At 47.0% G+C, this 25010-nt stretch overlaps 1 protein-coding gene across 1 annotated transcript in view; it reads right to left on the reverse strand.

Annotated features, from left to right (window-relative positions):
• Positions 1-19965, reverse strand: part of AMOTL1 (angiomotin like 1) — a 216611-nt gene extending 196646 nt beyond the window's left edge. Inside the window, exon 1 of the mRNA XM_063951456.1 lies at positions 19867-19965. The gene's annotated coding sequence lies outside the window, so the exon portion shown is untranslated. The remainder of the gene's footprint in view (positions 1-19866) is intronic.
• Between the last annotated feature and the right edge of the window lie 5045 nt (positions 19966-25010).

The following is a 25010-nucleotide window of genomic DNA, read 5'->3' on the forward strand; positions in this document are numbered from 1 at the left end:
ACTGAACTGATCGCACAGGCAGAGTAAGTCTGGAGCTACTCTGAAACTGCTAAGTAGTTAGTAATCGCAATATTGCGAATACATCGGTCGCAATTTTAAGAAGCTAAGATTCACTCCCAGTAGGCGGCGGCTTAGCGTGTGTAACTCTGCTAAATTCGCCTTGCGACCGATCAACTCGGAATGAGGGCCCATGTCCGGTCAGACGGCGTTTTCTGGGCGTGCATAAATTAGCAGTTGCGATCTTACTTGCTACTGGAGAGCCCTCTGCGTCCCGGGAGAGCAGCTCAGCCTGCGCATCTATATAGGCACTCAGACTCTGCGACATGACCCAATTTGCAATGATGGTACCGTTGTATCAGCAATTGTACACCGTTGGATGGAAATTATGCAATAGAGGTGGGCGTCCCTATGCTCAGGTTAGCTTCTGCCCATATTTGCATATAATCGCAATTGCGTACACCAAAAGATAGCAACGGCTGCAGCAAGAACAACCACATCTGAATTAGGCCCACAGGCCCTACATAAATAGGTCCTGATAACATACAGAGAATCTCACCCGAACCTAAAACTGGACCCCACCACCAACACCCTACTCCAGATCTTTAAGCCTTTGACTGCCAATGCTGTGTTTACGATGGTGGCTGTCAATCACGGTGATAGTCAATGATATTAAATACGAAGAGCAGGAATCTTAGCCATCATGGGCAAATGCACGGGGGGTTTCCAGTTACCCGGAAACCCTCCTTTTTCTGCAGCCTGGCCAGTGGCTACTACATGCAGTATAAAGGATGGAATGGAGTTGCTGCACATGCCCAGTGACCGCAGATTTTCCTACCAAGACTGCTGTGTATGTCTGTGGATCTGAGTGCTCAGTCATCGCACCAGAGAGAGAATCTGTGGCTTACCATGATTACTGGACCTGCGTATGTCTGTAGTACTGTATTACATAAACGGGCCCCTCCAGAAATCTTGTGTTTGCCCCTGGCCATGATTAGGAAACTATGCGAGTCAGCCCGCAAATAAAAAAAAGCTTGGGCAAACCTAGAAAGCAGCACACCGCACTGCACCCGGGGACCTTCTGGGATTGCCAGGGACCCTCATATTCTCAGCACTGGAGTTTCCCTGTAGGAAACTCTCTGCAACAGAGCCCTTTATGACTAGAGCATTGGTTTATTGCGAGTCCCATGGCCACTGTTCCAGTGATATGTTAATGATGGTGTTTCACAGACCTGCTCCTTCACCCTAGTTGAGTCCAGTGAACACCACATCAAAACAGGCCTATCTATTTATCTCTGATCCTGGTGATAAAAAAAACACTTATCATTGTAATTTAACAAACAAATATCATACAGTGTAAAGCTGCGATTCAAGCCCATATCGTTAATGGTTACTGTAACTTATCAGTATGCTGGACCAGACTTCGCTGATGTGTAGATGGGTGCGCAGTGGAAGTGATCAAATAAAACTTTACAAATAGATTACAGTTATTTTAAAAGTGTAAATTGTATTAAAAAAAAACTTTATTCATAAAAAAACAGGATTTTAATACCTACCGGTAAATCCTTTTCTCCTAGTCCGTAGAGGATGCTGGGGTCCACTTCAGTACCATGGGGTATAGATGGTTCCTCCGGAGCCATGGGCACTTTAAGACTTTTCAAGGGTGTGAACTGGCTCCTCCCTCTATGCCCCTCCTCCAGACCTCAGTATAGGAACTGTGCCCAGTGAGATGGACATTTCGAGGAAAGGATTTACTTTTAAATTAATGGTGAGACCATTCATACCAGCTCACACCTCAACCATGCCGCACAACATGGTATTCAACATAACACATGCTAACGGGCATGAACAATTGCAGCAACATGCTGAAAATAACCGTAACACAACACTTGTGTAACTACAAACTAATAACTGCAGGAAAAGTAGGCACTGGGGGGGTAATTCCAAGTTGATCGCAGCAGGAAATTTTTTAGCAGTTGGGCAAAACCATGTGCACTGCAGGGGAGGCAAATATAACATGTGCAGAGAGAGATAGATTTGGGTGTGGTGAGTTCAATCTGCAATCTAAATTGCAGTGTAAAAATAAAGCAGACAGTATTTACCCTGCACAGAAACAAAATAACCCACCCAAATCTAACTCTCTCTGCAAATGTTATATCTGCCCCCCCCTGCAGTGCACATGGTTTTGCACAACTGCTAAAAAATTTCCTGCTGCGATCAACTTGGAATTACCCCCAGGGTCGGGCGATTTACCGGTAGGTATTAAAATCCTGTTTTCTCATACGTCCTAGAGGATGCTGGGGTCCACTTCAGTACCATGGGGTTATACCAAAGCTCCAGTACGGGCGGGAGAGTACGGATGACCCTGTAGCACCGATTGACCAAACTTGAGATCCTTATCGGCTAAGGTGTCAAACTTGTAAAACTTTGCAAACGTGTTTGCCCCTGACCAAGTAGTTGCTCGACAAAGTTGTAACACCGAGACCCCCCGGGCAGCCGCCCAGGATGAGCCTGCCTTTCTAGTAGAATGGGCATTTACCGACTTCGGTATCGGCAATCCTGCCGTGGAATGAGCATGCTGAATCGTCCCTCTGATCCAGCGCGCAATGGTCCGCTTAGAAGCAGGACACCCAATCTTGTTGGGAGCATACAGGATAAACAGCACCTCAGTTTTCCGTATCCTAGCTGTTCTTGAGACATAAATCTTCAAAGCACTACTTCAAGAGACTTTGACGCAGAGAAGGTGTCAGTAGCCACTGGCACCACAATAGGCTGGTTTATATGGAAAGACGAAACCACCGTCAGAAGAAATTGTTGGCGAGTTCTCAACTCCGCCCTATCTTCATGGAAGATCAGGTAAGGACTCTTGTGAGACAAGGCCCCCAACCCAGACACCCGCCTTGCGGATGCCAAGGCCAAGAGCATCACCACTTTCCAAGTGAGAAACTTCAATTCTATCTCCTGCAGAGGTTCAAACCAATCTGATTAAAGGAACTGCAACACCACATTAAGGTCCCATGGTGCCACCGGAGGCACAAATGGAGGTTGGATGTGCAGCACCCCTTTCACAAACGTCTGAACTTCTGGAAAGGAGGCCAATTGTTTTTGAAAGAAAACTGACAAGGCCGAAATCTGAACCTTGATTGAACCCAATCTTAGGCCCGCATCCACACCTGCTTGCAGAAAATGGAGAAAACGTCCCAACTGAAACTCTTCCGTAGGAGCCTTCTTGGATTCACACCAACACACATATTTTCTCCAAATACGGTGATAATGTTTAGACGTTACTCCTTTCCTGGCCTGAACAAGAGTGGGAATGACTTCCTTGGGAATCCCCTTTCAGGCTAGGATCCGGCGCTCAACAGCCATGCCGTTAAACGTAGCGTGGTAAGTCTTGATACACGCATGGCCGCTGCTGCAGCAGGTCCTCGCGAGGAGGAAGAGGCCAAGAATCTTCCATAAGCAACTCCTGAAGATCTGGACACCAAGCCCTCCTTGGCCAGTCTGGAGCAATGAGGATTGCTCGAACCCTTGTTCTTCTTATTATTTTGAGAACTTTTGGTATTAGTGGAAGAGGAGGGAAGACATATACCGACGTGCATCCACTGCTACTGCTTGAGGGTCTCTTGACCTGGAACAATATCTCTGAAGCTTCTTGTTGAGACGAGATGCCATCATGTCTACTTGAGGAACTCCCCAAATACTTGTCCCCTCTGCGAAGACTTCTTGGTGGAGGCCCCACTCTCCTGGATGGAGATCGTGTCTGCTGAGGAAGTCTGCTTCCCAGTTTTCCACTCCCGGAATGAAAAATTGCCGACAGAGCTCTTGCATGTCTTTCTGCCCAGAGGAGGATCTTTGTCACCTCTGCCATTGCCGCTCTGCTTTTCGTTCCGCCCTGACAGTTTATGTATGCGACTACTGTTACATTGTCCGACTGGATCTGCACTGGCTGATCTTGTAGAAGATGCACCGCTTGTAGAAGGCCATTGTAAATGGCTCTCAATGCCAGAACGTTTATGTGAAGACAGGATTCCTCACTTGACCATTTTCCTTGGAAACTTTTTCCCTGTGTGACCGCTCCCCAGCCTCGGAGACTTGCATCCGTGGTTACTAGGACCCAGTCCTGAATCCCGAACCTGCGTCCCTCTAATAGGTGAGAACTGTGCAGCCACCACAGGAGCGAAATCCTGGCTTTGGAGGACAGGATTATCCTCTGGTGCATGTGTAGGTGGGATCCGGACCACTTGTCCAACAGATCCCACTGGAATACTCTGGCATGGAATCTGCCAAACTGTATGGCCCCGTAGGCCGCTACCATCTTTCCCAACAACCGAATGCATTGATGTATCGACACTCTTGTCGGTTTCAAAACTTGTTTGACCATTTTCTGGATCTCCAGAGCTTTTTCTACTGGAAGAAATACCCTCTGAACTTCTGTGTCCAGTATTATCCCCAGAAAAGACAATCTTGTCGTCGGTTCCAACTGCGACTTTGGAAAATTCTAAATCCAACCATGTTGTTGGAGCAGTGACAGGGAGAGGGCAATGTTCTGCACCAACTGTTCCTTGGATCTTGCTTTTATCAGGAGATCGTCCAGGTAAGGAATTATATTGACTCCTTGTTGTCGAAGGAGGACCATCATCTCTGCCATCACCTTGGTGAACACCCTCGGTGCCATGGAGAGTCCGAACGGCAACGTCTGGAACTGGTAATGGCAATCCTGTATTGTGAACCTCAGATAAGCCTGATGTGGAGATAAATGGGAACATGTAAGTAGGCATCTTTCATGTCTACCGACACCATGACATGTTCTTCCTCCAGACTGGAAATCACTGCCCTCAGAGATTCCATCTTGAACTTGAACCTTTTCAGGTAGAAATTCAGAGATTTCAGGTTTAGAATTGGTCTGACCGAGCCGTCCGGCATCGGAACTACGAAGAGGCTTGAATAAAAACCTCCTCCCTGCTGTCGATTTGAAAAATCGGCATGGGGGGACGTCTTGAAACTCCAGCTTGTATCCATGGGACACTGTTTGCAAAACCCATGGGTCCAGGCCAGATTGAGCCCAGATCTGACTGAAAAGTTTCAGACGTGGTCCCACCCAAGCGGACTCCCGCAAGGAAGCCCCAGCGTCATGCTGCAGATTTGGCAGAAGCAGAGGTGGACTTCTGCTCCTGCGATCCTGGAGACGCTGCAAACTTTTTTCCTCTTCCTCTCCCTCTACCTGCAAAGAAGGGGGAACCTTTGGTCTTTTTGTATTTGTTGGGCCGAAAGGACTGCATCTGAGAGTGATGTGACTTTTTCGCCGGTGCAGGAGCATAAGGCAAGAATGTCGACTTACCTGCGGTAGCCGCAGAGACCGACGCATCCAGCCCATCTCCAAACAAGGCCTCACCTTTATACGGGAGAGCCTCCATATTTCTTTTGGAATCTGCATCAGCATTCCACTGGCGAATCCACACTGCCCTCCGAGCCGAGACCGCCATGGTAGCGGCTTTTGATCCTAAAAGCCCAATATCCTTCATGGCTTCTAGCATGTATGCAGCAGCGTCTTTGATATGACCTAACTTTAGGAGAATCACGTCTCTATCTATCGTGTCAATTTCAGATGACAAGTTATCTGACCATTTTTCGATAGCACTACTCACCAACGCGCAAGCAATGGTGGGCCTGAGTGGGCCACATAAATAGATTTTAACGTAGTCTCCAACTTGCGGTCTGCCGGCTCCTTTAGTGAAGCCGTCCCAGGTGCAGGGAGAATCACCTTTTTTGTTAACTGTGACAGGGCACTGTCTAAAACTGGGGGTGACTCCCACCTTTTCCTGTCCTCTGCCGGGAAAGGATAAGCAACCTGAATCCTTTTGGGAATCTGAAATTTCTTTTCAGGGTTTACCCAAATTCCCTCAAAGAGAGTATTTAGCTCGTGAGAAGGAGGGAAAGTTACATTAATTTTCTTTTCTTTATAAAAATAAGCCTTCTCCTGAGGTACAGGAGGGGCTTCCGTAACTTCCAAAACTTCCTATATAGCAACAATCATGTATTGAATGCTTTTTGCCAATTTAGGATCTATTCCCCTGGAATCACTAGTGTCGACACAGGAATCAGAATCCGTGTTGGTATCAGTTTGTACTATTTGTGCAAATGGTCTTTTATGTGACCCAGAGGGGTCGCCTGCAGATGATAAAGCAGAACCACTAAAAATCAAATTTTCCACTGATTTTCTCCAGCTTTCTGCATGAGGCTCAGACTTATCCAATCTCTTACTGATATGATTCACACTATCACGTAATTCTTTCACCCATTCAGGCTCATGGTGTGTCGGCAGTGCCACCACATTACAACGCTGTGTCCCTAAAATGGCTCCCTCAGTGGAAGAGCTCCCTGCCTCAGACATGTCACACACGTGCACAAACACACCACAGACACTCCGGGGCTTTTAGGGGACAGACCCACAGTAAAATCTGTCAGAAGGACACATATAGGATTTGCCAGTTCACAACCCAGTGCCAGTGATAAATATTTTGTGAAACACAATATGCCCACATACCTGTAGCGCTTTTATGATTATTTTACACTATAGCACCAAATTACACTGTGCCCCCCTGTTTTACAACCTGATACTTGGTTCTGAAGTGGAGGAGGACTAGCATTCTTCCCTGCAGCCTGGAATGAGAGAAAATGGCGCTGAGCAGTGTGCTGGCTGCCTGAGGAGGAAGCCCCGCCCCCGTAATGGCACGTTTCCCCTCAGATTTTCCAATAGTAATATTTATACTGGCGGGGGTAGGACTGTGCCTCAGCAACTTATGTCCCTGTGTCTGCCAGTTATTAGTAGGTTTCATGCTGCCCAGGGCGCCCCCCCCCCCCCCGCTGTGCCTGTGTTACCGGGTAGCATGGCGCGCAGCGTTCCCGCCCGCTGCGCGGTACCTTTCAGCCATCACGATGAAGATCCTTCTTCTTAAACACTCACCTGTCTTCTGGCCCTGTAAGGGGGGTGACGGCGGGCTGTGGGAGTGAGCACATAGCCGCAGCTAGCGTTCAGTACCCTTCAGGAGCTAATGGTGTCCTGTCAGCCAGAAGCAGAGCAATGGAACTATTCAGGAAGTTGGTTCCTACTTCTGCCCCCTAAGTCCCACGAAGCAGGGGGACTGTTGCCAGCAGTTCTCCCTGAAAATAAAAAACCTAATATAAAGTCTTTCAGAGAAACTTAATAGAGCTCCCCTGGAGTGCATCCAGTCAGCCTGGGCACATTTTCTAAACTGAGGTCTGGAGGAGGGGCATAGAGGGAGGAGCCAGTTCAGACCCTTGAAAAGTCTTAAAGTGCCCATGGCTCCTGCGGAACTGTCTACACCCCATGGTACTGAAGTGGACCCCAGCATCCTCTAGGACGTATGAGAAAAGGCTTTATTTACATAATGCGCGTGTTGCAGAGCTGGATGCTCCTGCGTCTGTTTGCGGAGTCGCGGGAGCAATAATATGAAAATGCCAGTATCAGCCCTTCCCCTGCTGTACCGGAGTGCGCCTGAATGTGGCAGCACTGAGACGCTTCGTGAGAGCATGTTTTTGCGGGGGGTCAGGAGCCAGCATGCAGGGCACACTTGCCCTGTGCTGGTCATTCCCCCGCATGTCAGAGTACCTCTCTGGAGTACTGTGCCGTAGGGATGGCCATCGACCATGATGACTTTGCAACCATCGATTGTCTATGGATGATGGTAGATGGGTTTTTATACCATTGATGGTGGTGACTGATGCTGAGAAAAAAATCAACGGCTCTAGTCTGAGGTCTGTGCATGCGCAGCACTCAGCTATCGATGGGTTTTCTACTGATGGTTTAAAAAAAACATCATCCATCAATGGCACAGTCTTCGATGACTTTCACCACTGAGTCTGCACAGCTGTGGGCAAATCAGTTCTTGTGACACGGGCTGGTAACGTGGTCAGAAGACTGCTGCTGCTCCCCACATAGGGCCTGATTCAGAGATGGACGGAAATTCAATGCCGCTTGTAAGAAGCTGTGAATTTCCGTATGATATGAAGGCGGAAGATGCAGAAGACGTCTCAGTAGAAGAGACGCCTCCTGCATGTTGTGGCTGGGATGCAACATCGCAACTATGCAGGTGGTCAGCTGAGTAAGCCCCAGCTTATGAAGCGGGGGCTGGGAGGCCAGGAAGTCTGCATGGTGACATGCAGACCCTTGGCTTTCCCATCCTAAAAAACTTGGGGGGGGGGGGGACTCTCCTATTTCCAGGAACACAAGCCTCCAACCGGCCCACCCACTCAACGCCACTGCCTGTCAATCAGGAAGCGGCACAGGGGAACTGCAGATGACTTCCCAAGGAACGTTCTGCACATATGCAGAACAGACTCTGCGCAGACTCAGATTCCTGATAATCGGGAATCTGCATGCTGCCACACTCTGGCGTCGAACTCTGAATCAGGCACATAGACCTATATCTATCAGGCGTTCGAGTTGCAAAACGCAGGAGTGGCTGAAGAAACGGGGGAGTAGCTGGGCAAACGCTGGGTGTGTTTGTGACGTCAAACCAGGAACGAAAAGGACTGAGCTGGTCGCAATGGCTGAGTAAGTCTGGAGCTACTCAGAAACTGCTAAGAAATTTCTATTCGCAATTCTGCTAAAAGCGTGTGCAATGCTGCTAAAAGCAGCTAGCGAGCGAACAACTCGGAATCACCCCCACTGTCTTATCAGTACAGGTGGGATCATAGTGGGGCTCTGCATTTTCTCTGTCACAGATCTCTATCAGCAATAGGGATAAACCATAACCCATTTCATCTTTATGAACACTGTATTCCTAACAAAGACTTGTGCCCGCGTGTTTATCCGGGAGGTGTACTTCCTGCGGGTCACATTCGTACAGCTAATTACCTGCCTCTAATTGCTCATGGAAGTGATTAGTCTGCATGACCCCATTACTACAAGTTCAACAAGTCAACGACACTGAGGTCACCTCCTACACACAATGAGCTGCATTCATCACAAGAAAGGGACGCAGGAAGATACGTGAGCACAGCGATATGATGGCAAACACACAGTAACACAACACCCATAAGCCCTCACTTTCTGCACTTGCAGCATGTTAGAATAAGGAACAATGGTCACATGAAAAACGTGGGGTAAGAGGAAGAATCAGGGGATATACAGAGTAAGGACTGGTACAATTCTACTGGATAAAGGGGGGTCATTCAGACCTGATCGCACGCTAGGTTTGTTCGCTGCACTGCGATCAAATCACGACTGCGCATGCATATGCACCGCAATGCGCAGGTGCGTCGCACGGGTACAAAGCGGATCGTTGCTGAACGATGGATTTAACGAAGAATCCATTCGCACAGCCGATCGCAAGGAGATTGACAGGAAGAGGGCGTTTGTGGGTGGCAACTGACCGTTTTCTGGGAGTGTTTGGAAAAATGCAGGCGTGTCCAAGCGTTTGCAGGGCGGGTATCTGACGAAAATTCCGGGACCGGACAGGCTGAAGTGATCGCAGCGACTGAGTAAGTCCTGGGCTACTTAGAAACTGCACAAAACTTTTTTGTGGTGCTCGGCTGCACAGGCGTTCGCACACTTGCAAAGCTAAAATACACTCCCCCCATCTGATTGCAGCGCTGCAAAAAATAGCTAGCGAGCGATCAGGTCTGAATTAGGCTACTGAGAATTGTGCAGCAACACTGGGCTGCATTCAGATGTGGGTGGGGGTGCAGGCACTGCTGCTTACAAGGATGCTGCTAGATAGCACTGCTATAATAATGCAGCAGGGGGTATCTGGTACAACTTGACGCCTCCTGTTTGCATTAGTGATCCAAGCTGCATTAGATCACCTGCGACACCATCGGCTGGTAGCATGACTCATGTGGTCGCGCAAGCCGCTCGCTGCAGCTCCTACCTAGTGGCAATCTCTGTGATCCTGGCCTCATCCCTCCCCCACAACAGAGGTCACACGCGACACGCCTCTGTTTTGGGAAACTAAGGAAATCATCGCCCCCTCCCTGCCCCCAAGTTAGTGGCGTATTGGTGTGGCGGGACGGCGGATAAGTTCCCGCCCGGCCGGTGCATTAGACACAGAACAGGGCCACACACAGTGTTTTTCGGGCCGCGGCTATCGCGATCACAGCTGTCAGCTGCGCATGTGCAAAGGGGCCTTAGTACCTAAGTCAAAATGGCTGCGGGAGGACAGCGTGCATGCGTGGCGCAGCAGCTCCTCCCATGGACCTTTGCAGAGCTCGTGAGTGACAGTTTACGGCTCCGCCTCCAGTCTCCTGCAACACTGATTGTGCTGCGGGGTGCATGGGCGGAGGTGGTGGCATCTGTATAAAGTAAGTAACTGCGTCACAGACACAGTCTGTCGCCCTGTCCAGTACATCACTGACCCTGCACAAATGCACATATTAATAAAGGGACTAATTCAGACCTGATCGCAGCAGCAAATTTGTAGAGTTGGGAAAAACCATGTGCACTGCAGGTGTGGCAGAGAGTGTTAGATTTGGGTGGGTTATTTTGTTTCTGTGCAGGGTAAATACTGGCTGCTTTATTTTTACACTGCAGTTTAGATTTCAGTTTGAACACACCACACCCAAATATAACTCTCTCTGCACATGTTACATCTGCCCCTCCTGCAGTGCACATAGTGGGTCATTCCGACCTGATCGCACGCTAGGATTTTTCGCTGTGCTGCGATCAGGTCACTACTGTGCATGCATATGCACCGCAATGCGCACGCGCGTCGTACGGGTACGAAGCAGATCGTTGCTGAGCGATGGATTTAACGAAGAATTCATTCGCACTGCCGATCGCAAGGAAAATGACAGGAAGAGGGCGTTTTTGGGTGGCAACTGACCGTTTTCTGGGAGTGTTTGGAAAAACGCAGGCGTGTCCAAGCGTTTGAAGGGCAGGTGTCTGACGTCAATTCCGGACAAGAACAGGCTGAAGTGATCACAGCGGCTGATTAAGTTCTGAGCTACTCAGAAACTGCACAAATTTTTTTTGTAGTGCTCGGCTGCACTTGCGATTGCACGCTTGCAAAGCAAAAATACACTCTCCTATAGGCGGCGACTATCTGTTCGCAGCATTGCAAAAAAATACTTAGCGAGCGATCAACTCGGAATGACCCCCATGGTTTTTCCCCAACTGCTAACAAATTTGCTGCTGCGCTTAACTCTAAATTAGGCCCCTGGTCTGAATTAGGCCCAAAGTATGTTAATTTTTAGGAGCAGCATGACCTAATCTACAAGAACCATTTAAAGCCATGTTGTTTAGTAAATACAAGTAATTTCCTCATAGTATAGATAAGTATTAAAATATAATATATATAAAATATGTTTTGGGATGTTCTATGGCCATGTGCATTACCTATAGCAACACCTGCATCTGTTTATATATTTTGATGTATACTGTAATGTCTCAGCTGGGTTTGTCTGCCTAAAGCGGCTAAACCCATCTAAACTTTCTGCTTTAGGCGTCCAAACAAACGTTTGGACGCCCAAAGTGGCGAATTTCCACAAATTTTTTCTCGCACCCCAGGAGGCTGCGAGAAAAAAATGTGTCCTCCGCGGCCGCTGGGCACCCGAACGGCAGAACAATTAAATTGCTGCCGTCGGTTGAATCGGCGCCTAACTGTAAGTTTTTGCATGAGATGATGCAATAATTGAAGAATAGTGTCCTGTTTTTATTGCTTTTATTGAGGTTTCTGTGGCTTTACTTAGGATAACTGATGAATGACTAATAACAGTACACACATATATAGGGCTCAATTTCATTCTGCGCACTGTTAATATGAAAGGGTGTCCCCGAGCTATTCCTTTGTACTTGGGAGTAGTTGGGAGTTGCTAGTTCTCGCCGCTCGCGCCTTAAGCAGGGAGTTTAGTTGTAAGTGCCTGCCAGGATGCTGTCTGTGCTGCGCTAAAGAAACAACACAGCATTGCAAGTCTCTAGTTCAACAGTAACTAGGTCGACAGGGTCTCTAGGTAGACATGTTCATGCGTTTTTCACAATTTTTTAAAAACTTTTTCATACTTAACTATCCACGTGGACTACGATTGGGAATAGTAACCTGCCCGAAGCATAGTGAGCGAAGCGAGCCATGCGAGGGGACACGGTGCACTAATTGGGGTTCCTGGTCATTGTACGGAGAAAACGACACATTTAAAAAAAAAAAACTCATGTTGACCTTTTGACCTGGTGACCTAGACCATGTCGACCTAGTTACTGTCGACCAATAGTGGTCAACCTAGACACTGTCGACCTAGTTACTGTCGGCCTTCCATACCACACTGCTCTAGTAGGGCATAACAGCACGGCCAATTGAACAGCTCTAGGACCTCCTTCCCGGTCCCAAATAGCAGCAGACTGTCAATCACTGGGTAGACTTACTACATTTTCTGAAAAATAAAAGTGGTGGTGTTTCCCATAGCAACCAATTTGATTCAAGCTATCATTTCTCTATCGACTCCTAGAAAATTCTAGAATCTGACTGTTTGCTTAGGCAACCTCCACTTTATCTCTCTTCACAGCTTGATACATCTCCCCAATAAATGGGTTTCAGTCAGTATTGATGGGCGTTCACCTACAGTCTGAGGTGCTTCCTGCCTTATTGTCAGAGTTGTTTGTTATAGATTGTAACACTTGTTGTGTAACATCATGCTTGCTTAGTGTCATTACTGATAGATGCCTGTTTATTTGATGATGGGGGCGGATGTAATGGAGTCCAAGTTCGCTCGACATGCGGGATGCAGAACTCATACACTTTTTTTTAAAGGGGCAGTCATTTACAAGGCATAGTTATTGCCCCTTTAAACTCTGGAGTAACTATCTATGACAGGTGAGGCAGTGAGACCCCCCTCCCCCCCCCCCGCCTACCTTGACCGCACATCTCTGATATGAACGCGCCAAATGTTAAGCAGTATATACTGCTGCACCTGTGTCTAACGCCCACATGTATATACCGCTGCACCTGTGTATAATGCCCACATGTATATACCGCTGCACCTGTGTATAATGCCCACATGTATATACTGCTGCACCTGTGTATAATGCACACATGTATACTGCTGCACCCAGGGGCGTAAGGAGGGCAAGTCTGGCGGAGCTCAAGCTCCAGGTGCCAAAACCATCAGAGGGCACTGGTGGGTCCAGGAGCTGTAGAGCGGGTGAGTAGAGGAGCTGGTGAGTAGCAGAGTGGCAGGTCCCAGAGCTGCAGAGCGGGTAAGTAGTGAAGCGGTGGGTCCCGGAATTGCAGAGCGGGTGAGTAGCAGAATGCTGGGTCCCATAGCTGCTGGCAGTATGAGGCACACACACTCTCACTCCCTCCTGGCTACCTGGTGCAATGTGTGTATGGGGGCTACCTGGCATAATGTGTATATAAGGGCTTCCTGGCACAATGTGTATATGGAGCTACCTGGTGCAATGTGTCTATGGGGCTACCTGGTGCAATGTGTCTATGGGGCTACCTGGTGCAATGTGTCTATGGGGTTACCTGGTGCAATGTGTATATGGGGCTACCTGGAGCACTGTGTATGTAAGGACTACCTAGCACAATGTGTATATGGGGCTACCTGGCATAATGTGTATATAGGGCTACCTGGTGCAATGTGTATATGGGGCTACCTGGTGCAATGTGTCTATGGGGCTACCTGGTGCAATGTGTATATGGGGCTACCTTGAGCAATGTGTATATCGGGCTACCTGGCATAATGTGTATGTAAGGGCTACCTGGCGTATTGTGTATATGGGGCTACTTGGTGCAATGTGTATATGGGGCTACCTGGTGCAATGTGTATATGGGGCTACCTGGTGCAATGTGTGTATGGGGCTACCTGGTGTAATGTGTATATAAGGGCTACCTGGCGTAATGTGTATATGGGGCTACCTAGCATAATGTGATGATCGCTGGACCCGGAAGACACCGCTGCAGCTGCCGGACCCACCAAATCAAGTAAATCCCCACTAGACCACCAGTAACATTTTTTTTTAAAGAATACATTTTTATTGAGATACATCCAAAGAGCAGACAATTATGAAAAGACATATGAACATCCAGAACAAAAACATACAGTCCACTAGGCCATAACACTTTCAATGCAATTTTTGTTATATATAAACCTTATTAGGTATATAAAAAAAGAAGAGAGATAACAAGAAGGAAGAAAGAGAAGAAGGAAGAAGAGGAAGAGGAGAAGAAGAAGAAGAAGGAGGTCCATCAAATACAATCCAGATCATATGGGGTCACAAAGAAGCTAACTAGTAAAAATATACAGTAGATGGAATACAGAGAACCTCTTAAATCCTAGAAGTAGAGACCTTGGAATAAGTAAACCAGGGGTCCCAAACTGCGGTATACTTACCGGATCTATCATGTAAGGAAGCAGTGATTTTTTCCATTGAGGAAATAAACCATATTTTAGAGATTACCATGTTCAGAGGTGGGGGTGCAGAATTTGTCCAACATTTAGCAAGGAGCACCGTGCAGCCGTGCTGCATGTAGGATTTGAAGGGCCAGCTTATTTGTGGGTATACTAAGATTCACCGGTAACATTTTGTCGACATTCCGATCTTGTCAACATTTTATCAGTGTTAGCATGATCAATGCTGACATTATAACACTGTCGACATTCTCATGTTGACATTATGGATGTCAACAAAACATAGCAAACCCCATGCAGCACTGGAGTGCCTATCCCTGCTGTATGGGAAAGCATTACATAGCACAGTCACGTGACCTGCTCTCTGTTTATCTGGTCAGGCTTAATGAGCATTGAAAGCTCAGAGCAGGAACAGGCAGCTGCCTGTGCCCAGGTATCCGCTGAGGGTGATAACAATTTCCTGTTGTGTAATAAAATATTGTCAGACCAATGCAGGCAAACATAGCGCTGGGGAAACCTGTAGCGCCTGAGGATTAGCAACACAATGCAACTTCTACATTCCATACAGGGCCGTGGGGGTAATTCCAAGTTGATTGCAGCAGGAATTTTTTTTAGCAGTTGGGCAAAACCATGTGCACTGCAGGGGGGGGGGGGCAGATATAACATGTGCAGAGAGAGTTAGATTTGGGTGGGGTGAGTTCAATCTGCAATCTAAATTGCAGTGTAAAAATAATGCAGCCAGTATTTACCCTGCACAGAAACAAAATAACCCACCCAAATCTAACTCTCTCTGCAAATGTTATATCTGCCCCCCCTGCAGTGCACATGGTTTTGCCCAACTGCTAAAAAATTTCCTGCTACGATCAACTTGGAATTACCCCCCGTATCTCTATATTCCACCACCTGGTTATTATAAACATTCCCTCACCGACATATAAGAGACAGAAGAGACCGGTAGAGAGATTCTGTCAGAGAGTCAGGCAATACAAGTGCTGTTATACATCGTTCCCCAGGGGCAGAGATGGCATCTTAATCCTAGTGTACCCTGAGCCGGCCCCTCTGGTCTTCTCCCTGCCCAAAAGTTGGGCTGGGAGCAGGTAGCTGAGCATCTGACATGTACCAAGGACGTGCTAGGCAGCTCTTGTGCCGCTCTCCAGGCTAAAGGGTTATGCCACCTACAGGCATGTCACTGAGCAAGTGTATTTAAGGGAGAGATGTATCAAATCTTGGAAAGAGATAAAGTGCAGACTGATAAAGTACCAATCAATCAGCTCCGGTCATTTTTCAAACACAGCTTGTAAAATGACAGGATCTGCACTTTATCCCTCTCCAAGCTTTGATACATCTACCCCCTTTTCTGCATCGTCGCAACATTTTAAAGATGCCCTTTAGGAGACAGCGGAGGACAGAAGCTTGCTTGCTGCACAACATTTGGACAAGCCTGTGAAATACTGGGAGGATATTGGGGGTCCTGTGATCAGATAGTCGCCACCTCCAGTGGGAGTGTATTTTCGCTGCGCAAGTGTGTGATGCTATATGTACGCCAGTGGTGCAAGTAAAAAAAATGTCTTACAGGTACTGTATGCGCGCGCCAAAAGATGGGTGTGGCTAAATGCCACATGGGGCGTGGCCAATGAAAATGAGGTCATGATACACATATGGAGGGGTTGGGCAGATACACATATGACCCCAATAGTGCCAGATACACGTTGCCCCACAGTGCCAGATATACATTGCCCCACGGTGCCAGATACACATTGCCCCACGGTGCCAGATACACATTGCCCCACGGTGCCAGATACACATTGCCCCACGGTGCCAGGTACACAAATGCCCCCACTGTGTCAGATATACATTGACCCCCAGTGCCAGATACAGAAATGCCCCCACAGTGCCAGATATGCCCCCAGTGCCAGATACATATATGCCCCAGTGCCAGATATGTCCCCAGTGCCAGATACAGAAATGCCTCCAGTGCCAGATACACATGTCCCCCCAGTGCCAGATATGCCCCCAGTGCCAGATACAGATATGCCCCCAGCGTCAGGTACAAATGCCACCCCCCCTTCCCCTGCTGTTTACTGCGCTGCTGCTGTCGTCCTGTTCCTGTGTGTGAGGGGAGGAGAGCACAGCGTGCGCCTCTCCTGCCCCTCAGTTTCCGGCGGCGGTGCGGGTGTCACTCTACAATCAATTAGGCGCCGATTCGTGAGCCAATCAAAGCTTGCCGTCCGGCAGCCAATCAGGAGCCTTGGCTGCCGGTTCGCGAGCTCTGTTTGACTCTAGGGACGGCGCTGAATTGAAGGTAGACATTGAGGGGCAGGAGAGGCACACGTTGTGCTCTCCTCCCCTCATGCGGCAGCAGTGCAGTGAGCAGCAGCGGAGGGAGGGAGCGGCGGCCCGGCCGCGGTGGGTACGGCATACCCACGGTTAAATTCTTAAGGGTACGCCGTACCCACCCGTACCCGCCCACTTGCACCGCTGGTGTACGCCGAGCTGCGAAAATCCAGTGACATCAGGCTGATCGGGGCCGGAGCTGACGTCACACACCCTCCCTGATAATGCTTGCGAACGTCTGCGGTTTTCCAGACACTCCCAATAAGCGGTCAGTTACCACCCACAAACGGTCTCCTCCTGTCAATCACCTTGTGAACGCCTGTGCGATCGGATTTTTCGCACCATCCCATCGCTAACCGGCGATTCCCGTTGTTGTCCTACGCGTGTACGCATTGTGGTGCATACACATGCGCAGTTATGACCTGATCGCCCGCTGTGTGGAAACGCACAGCAGCAATCAGATCTGAATCACACCCATAGTCTGGTCAGATGAGACCAAAATTTAACTCTTTGGATGCCATAATGCACGTTTGGAGGAGAGATGACGCTGCACATCAGCGCAAAACCACTATACCAACAGTGCAGGTGGTGGGAACATCATGGTGGGGCTGTTTTTCAGCATACGGTACTGGCATACTACATAAGTGTGAAGGAAGGATGAATGGAAAAATGTACCAGACATTCTAGCTAAAAATCTGCTGCCATCTACCAGGATGCTGAAGATGAAACGAGGGTGGACATTTCAGCAAGAAGGTGGGGTCTATTCATGAAGCAGTGAAAAGTGTGGAGAAGTGAGCCAGTGGAGAAGTTGCAATAGCCCCATTACAAATATATAAAAATGTTGATGTGTTTTAATACTTATTTTACCGGCTGTAAATGCTGGGTGTAAAAACGTGACAGTGGAAAACGCGCCGCCTGTTCTTTATCTCATCCGGATCAAATTAGATTTCTTTATTTCATGTCTACTGGCTGAGTGCCACAGATTGGGCAGAGAAGAAACACGATTGACGCCACCTGGCCAAAGGGAAGACTCCTGCACATTTAAGAACTGCGTCTATTATCCTCTGTACCAACTCCCACACGAACACAAATTCTCTATTAGAATAGCTGTTTCTTGTCACTGTCTATCCCTGTTGTGGTATGCTTTCATGCCTAGCTATCTCCTTTGTTAACTTGTGTTTAACCTGTGTTTCCGCTACTGGCCAATTAACCCCTCTATCATCAAAGCAAACAAAAGTTACCGGATTCAGACCTGATTGCTGCTGTGCAAATTCACAAGGCTGCCGATTATCGATCATCGGCGCATGTGTACGGATCATAGTGCATACGCATGAGGCCAAACTGCAAAACAATCCAGCAACTTTTTGCATACGCAAGTTGGGGGTGGTAACTGGACGTTTTCTTGGAGTGTCAGACAAAAATACAGACGTGCCAAAGTGTTTTCAGGGAGGGTGTGTGACGTCAGCTCCGGCCCCAATCAGCCTGTTTCTATCACACTGTAGGAGCAAGTCCTGGGCTACACACAGACTGGAAAAATCATTTGGTGGTGAGTGAGTTGTGAGCGGATTTGCAGCTGACCGTCGTTCGCAGGGATTTTCACAAGGCGTAAGCAGACTTGCGCGGGGCGGGTTCACTCTGTCTGGGCAGCGACAATCTGATCGCAAACCTTCTGCCTAGATCAGAGGTTCCCAAACGCGGTTCTCAAGGCACCCCAAAAGTCCAGGTTTTAGGTATATCCATGGCACAGCACAGATGGTTAAATCAAATTGACTTAAGTGCTAATTAAGTCACCTGTGGCCAAGCATGGATACATTTAAAAGCTGGACCGCTGAGGTGCCTTGAGGAATGCGTTTAGGACCCTCTGGCCTAGATGCTGCAAAAATGACAGAAGTGATTACCTGCACAGCAGCTAGGCCAAATGCATGTTTTTTATTCCATAAAACATGAACTTGACATTGGGACGAATTCGGACCTGATTGCAGCAGCAAAATCTCTAATAGGCAAAACCATGTGCACTGCAAGGGGGGGGGGGGGGGGGGGGCAGATATAACATGTGCAGAGAGAGTTAGATTTGGGTGGGTTATTTTGTTTCTGTGCAGGGTAAATACTGGCTGCTTTATTTTCACACTGCAATTTAGATTGCAGATTGAACACACCCCACCCAAATCTAACTCTCTCTGCACATGTTATATCTGCCCCCCCCTGCAGTGCACATGGTTTTGCCCAACTTCTAACAAATTTGCTGCTGCAATCAACTCAGAATTAGGCCCACCCCACAATCCCTAAAATAAACAGATTTTGGGGAGCCAAAAGCAAAAGTCAATTGTATTGTATTGTATTGTCAATTGTAAACGCCACAAAACAATATTATACAGCAGGAGTGCAAATCACCTGTCTTGCATTTCAAATGGCATCTTTGTGACCACATGGGCCTTCGGATTTGCAAGGAGGTACAGGAGTTCTACCAAACTTATTTCAAATCCATTAGGAAACCAGCGCACACCACTGCAAAACCTGGGAACTTTGCAAGCAAAGCCCTTGCAACTTATTTAACAGTTGAAGTACTGTACAGCTCCAACCCCTGGCTGCAGAGGGTCAAAATCATCCTAAAACGGAAAGCAGATATTTTGCAGGCTAAATCACTATAAGAATGCAGCTTAACAATTCACTAGCAGGTGACACCTCAGAGGCACGAGGCACACAATACCTCAGTAATGCCCTAGTTCTTAGTGAACTGACAGGATGCCTAGACTGTGCATAAAAGAAAGGTTCACTATAAGAACTGCTATATAAGAAACAAAGTACCAAGTAATCAGCTCCCAATTGTCATTTTTCAAACCCATCCTGTAATGTGACAGTTAGAAGCTGATTGGCTGGTACTTTATCACTTCTCCAGGCTTAACACATCTGCCTCACAGTCTGTAACAAGGCAGTTAGGATCCGATTGGTTGGTACTTTATCTCTCTCTACACTTTGATACATGTCCCCTCCTTTCTCCAAAACAGAAAAGCGTATTGCTTCTACTGAAATATCCTCCTCTTTGCAAAGTACAAGTCAAAACCCAACGCTGCTGCAAATTACTGTAGCCGTAGAAGTCTCTGATGAATTGCAGCCGCCACAGAATAAAATGAGTTAACTTGGAAAACTTTTGGCTGTTTTTTTAATTACCTTTTTGAGTTGTTTGTTCAGGAAATGCGTGGATTCCAGCCGACCGTTGGTGTCTCTCTCAGAGCTGAATGCCCAGCAGTGGGCTGTATGAATGCAGCGGTGATGACGACTCGCAGGGAAATATGCAGCCATTGCCCAGACTTGCTTAGTTTTCACTACACAAGGCCTGGATAAAAGCTGAATGCTCTGATTTTGAAAAGAGTAGCACGCCATGCTGTAACATGCCATCAGCCTAGTGGATGCCAAACATTCTGCCTGCTTTCCCTGGGCCAGGATTTCTCCCGGTGTCCCATTCACCGCAATGTAACGCACAGCCGCAGAGTCACGGAATTAGACAGCAGAGTCTATTTTAATATTTGTTGTTTATTTTTAGATTGTTGCTATTTTTTCTGTGGCAGATATAATAATAATAATAAGAATAAAAAGAAGAAGAAAAAAAAGAAGAAAAAGAAGAAGGAGGATGTTATTTATATAGTGCTTTAGTCTAAATAGGGCTGAAAGTGCTTTAAATTTGCAGATTAGGAAGCACATGATACAAAATAAATGTAAGTGTAAGCAGACTACAGAGAAGAGAGCTAAGCATTTTTTTATATGAAATAAAGGATCGTTGCTGAACTGCGGGAGTAAACAAGTAATGGATCTGAAGGTTTATAGAGTGGGGGCCTCTCGAACTGTGCAGCTTCAAAGCTGAAACCTCAACCCCCAAATGAATTAAGGGATTTTCTAGGTACTGCTAATAGTCCTTCATCTGAACATCACAAGTAATTATAGGAGAATGTAGGAAATCAGAAGCTCCTTGGGCCCTGGTTATGTAGGACTTTGAAAGTCAGTAATTCAATATTGAAATGGATTTGCCAGCTCACAGGCAGCCAGTGCAGGGAGCACAGAATGGGGTGTCAAAGTCGAAAAATATAGTGATTCACAATGCCTTGTACTAACCCCAATGCACATGCCTGCTGCTCGTGCACCCACTCCCCCGTGCGTACGCATCCCCTCAGGTTGCGTAAGGGACGCTCCGACGTCTCCTGCGCATGGAGATGTGTATTTTACGGCGGAGTTTGTGAGCGTCTAGCGAGCAACTCGATCGCAATATATTTAACCTAAATAGTGTGTTTTATAGATAGTATTTCCCTTAACAATGTCAGAAAGTATGTTTAGTGTAAACGGTTCTTGGACAGAGAAATTCCTCTTTGCATGATATGAAGGGTCAGACAAAGGTAGAACGGTGATGTCTAGTATCCAGCTGTAGAGTATTTTAAAAATGTAACATTTCGGTGTTGGTTAGGAAGAGATTGTTCGCTCCTGCGTATAGTTATGTTTAAAAGTAGTTTCTAGACATTCACTGTATTTACTGTTCATTATCCATGCGGCGGGAATCCTGAGGATACCTCCCACCTGAGCAGTTGGAAATAGACACAGCCCACCTGTTTGAACCCACCTATGACCTTTTGTTATAATGCAGAGACACATTCCTGTGTCCAATGAACAATGAGATTGTAGGGACCATTGTATCGTACTGTATGTTGTGTATATAAAGGCCACCATTGCTGGACCAGCACTCACTCTCTCTACAAAGGTTTTCAACACTGAAGGCTGAGGGCTGGTCCAGGACGCGCTTGCGAATCATTCCCACGTGTGTAAGTTTCTCTGTAGCCATTTTGTTATTCTTTATGTACGCCATTCGTTCTCATTTTGTTATCCTTTAAGTGTTTGCCATTTTATTCTCTTTGTGTTTATTCTGTTTGCTATCGTTCGCTATTGTTCACATTTATTTCTTGTTATTCTGTTTAGGTATTGATGTTAGGTCTGTAGTGTATAAGCTGTAACTGTTTTTCCCCTTTTTATACTAAAGTATCTTCTACGAAGGTGTTGGAACCTTACCAGGTCTTGTGTGTTTCACCAGTTATTGTAAAGGGTTTCTGAGCGTCTCAATTGCTCAAACAGCTTTCATATTATCAAGGTCAATAAGCGTTACATTGTGGTAATATTACAGTACTAAGGTTTACAGTATAAGCATACCCTTACAGTGTGTTGTTAAACAAGGTTTACAGTATGTCATTCAGTGAGCGTCAGCGTCGCTCGTGTCTCACTCTCACGGCACAGCGTCCGCTACGCCAACAGCGTAGCAGTACGGTACTCGGACCGCCTATAGCGGGCTCGATATCAAGCGTAAGCCCGCGAGCGTACGTGCCGCTCGTGCGTCACGCCCACAGTTTAGCGTCTGCTACGCTAAGTGCGTACCCATACGGTACTCCGTGCGCCGATTGCGTACTAGTACATAATAAGTATATAGCTTATGTTCAAAGGTAAATATTTGACTCTATCAATTGGGGGCATCGTCCGGGCCTCCTCATACCCGAAGTCAAGCGGAACCAGGCAGACTTTTATCCATCAGCAAAGGGCGGGAAGGTAGTATCCCCTGTATCCGTGTTTATGGTTGGGGATACGGCAGTGCTGATCAGATAAGCGTCTGCGTCTGCTTCGCTTGGTTTGTAGGGATGCTGGTGGGATCCGGAACCGAAAGGTAAGAACGTTAAGCTATTGTCTTTTTAAACTGTTTTAATTTCTGTTTGGTGCAAATTGCATACGCAACACACACACACACACACACACACACACACACACACACACACACACACACACACACACACACACACCTGTATTTTCATTTGTGTATTTTCACCTATCTACATTCCTGTTTGCCATTTGCATTGATAACGTGCTGAGGGAAATTTGTTGCTATTTTAGTTAAAAGTAAAGAGTAATACTTAAGGGAGTAATTGTAAAAACACGCACGCAGCATAGAAGATACTGTGTGGTGTTTGGTAAGCGTTTATAGTGAAATATCGCTTACATTTATAGAAGCGTGTTATTTGTGTTACTGCGGACGTATCCGGCCTGTGTACACGTGTCTCTCACCGAGTGCGAGTCAAGCGTACGCGACGCAAAGGCCTACACACGTGGCGTAAATTACGCAACGTGCGTACAGATACGCCCACTAGATACAAATCACACGATAGCATTGTTTTAGTAAGGCGATACGGAAGCCACGAGATAATAGCACAATTTCTTTCAGTTTCCTAAAACTAGTTTAAAGGAAAAAAGATCCTTCTCTTGCTGCATCTCTAGGATTAACCTGTGTTACCTGAATGAAAGAAATTTTCTGTACAGAAAAATCAAAGTATATTTGAAGTGAAAGAAGCGTGTGTATGCAAGTGAATTTTTCTTTGGGTGAACCTTGAGAAAAATCGAGATCTCGTAGAAGTACACCCGTGAAGTGAAGCACGTGGTGGCGTGGGAGGCATCTCACGTTAACAGTGAAATAAGATAAAAGGAGCAAGTAGTGTTACAGCAGACCAGAAGGTCGCTAAAATCAGAAATCCATTAAAAGTACCTATACGAAGTTCTGAAGACCCTGACTTAAGAAAAGTCAGAGGTAAGTGAGCGCAACCCAGAGGGGGGTTGGCGCAAAACCCATATAGGCCCGTGTTGAGAATACGCTCCGGCTGAAGGATTCGCAGCCTGAACAACCGATTCCGCTGGTCGTTCTGCAGATAAGTAATAGTTACTTATACGCATTGCGACTGTACCGCACGTAATTGTGTGCATTAGTTGGCTACCTTGATACCCATTCAGTTTTTGTGGGATCATAAACGCTATTTGTACATTCTAACGTGATTTGTGTAGGTTTTTTTATTTTAAGGGAGGTTCGCTGATCACTCAGGAATTCTCCAGCAACTGATACTTACTGGGGAGGGTAGCATACTCCCACACGCCCCAGTAAATAGAGGTTCAGGTTGCAGGTGCCCTGGGTTGAGTACGCCAGCGCTAAGGCAGTGTGTGGGCATATTGGTCGTCGTGGGCGAGAGTGAAGTGAAGGCACTCGTTGAACTTTCACCGTCGCCTTACCTCTGGGAACTTGGTTTTTTGTAGGAATTCGCTGAGAAAGCAATACCTGCAAATAATGGGGGCCAGTTGCTCAAGTAAGGGGCGATCAACCAAGGTTCAGGTTGATTCAGTACCGCGACCAGTTGGGTCGGCCAGGTATATAATGTGTGAGAAATATGGATCACACGCCGAGGTTTTATGCAATGAGTGGGAACGTATGACTGTGAACGATGGGGAGAAGTTTCCCAGGGTAGGCAGTTTTAATCCTAAGGTTTTGCAAAATTTAAGGAGAAGGATATGTCTAATAAAGTCCGGCAAGCAACGGATTAGACATTATGATTATTTACAGTTATGGCAACAGGAAGGCGAGATACAAAGAGGATTAGCTCAAGCAGCTGGTTCCAATCCTATCAGGAAACTGATAGCTACCGCACCACCACCACCACCATACATAACAGGAGAGAAAATGGCTGCAGAGAATGGCACACTGGTATATGATAAAAATGCACTTAATAAATGTATTAGTGATAAGAGTAAAGTAGATAAGTGTATTGATGTTAATACTTACCCGTGCAAGTTGTATCCCGTCTTAAACTTTCCCCAGGATTGCGAGCAGGAAGATGAGCCTACCACAATATCGGCACTCTCTCTAGCAGCCACCATAGCAGAGACTACAGTGGGCACGGCCCAACCAGTAAGAGGAGTAGCAAAGGCCCCTAGTGGAGGGACAGGTGAGGTCGTGTCGGCAGGTAAGTACGGCACTGTACACTACGCAGAAACAATTACACCACATATTGTAGAATCAACCCAGAGTGATGTCATTGAACTTAATCCTGTCAGGATAATTGCGGTCCCAAATGGGAAAACTGACACTTCGGGAGTCACTCCCGTCAGGAACATTGCAATGCATTGTCCCTTTTCCCGGACAGAATTAAGAGCAATTATGTCTGAATTCCCTGATCCTAGGAAAGATCTAGTTGCAAGCCAAAGGTTCGTTAGAGAACTAGGTAACTCTGCAGAACCCAATAACAAAGATTGGCGGACAGTGCTGAGGGCATGTTTGCCCCGCAATATCGACTCTGCGAGATTTATCACTGATTGTAGGTTAGATGAAGAGATGCCTCTCACAGATGCATACAATCAGGAAAATGTTAAGCAGATCAACATGCAATTAGGAGTATATTTCCCAGCTGTTGCCAAGTGGAACAAAATCTTCATAAGACAAAAAGAGGGTGAAATAGCTTCTGATTATTTCC

This window comes from Pseudophryne corroboree, chromosome 2 (genome assembly GCF_028390025.1).
Source record: "Pseudophryne corroboree isolate aPseCor3 chromosome 2, aPseCor3.hap2, whole genome shotgun sequence".
In the NCBI taxonomy this organism is placed as follows: Eukaryota; Metazoa; Chordata; class Amphibia; order Anura; family Myobatrachidae; genus Pseudophryne; species Pseudophryne corroboree.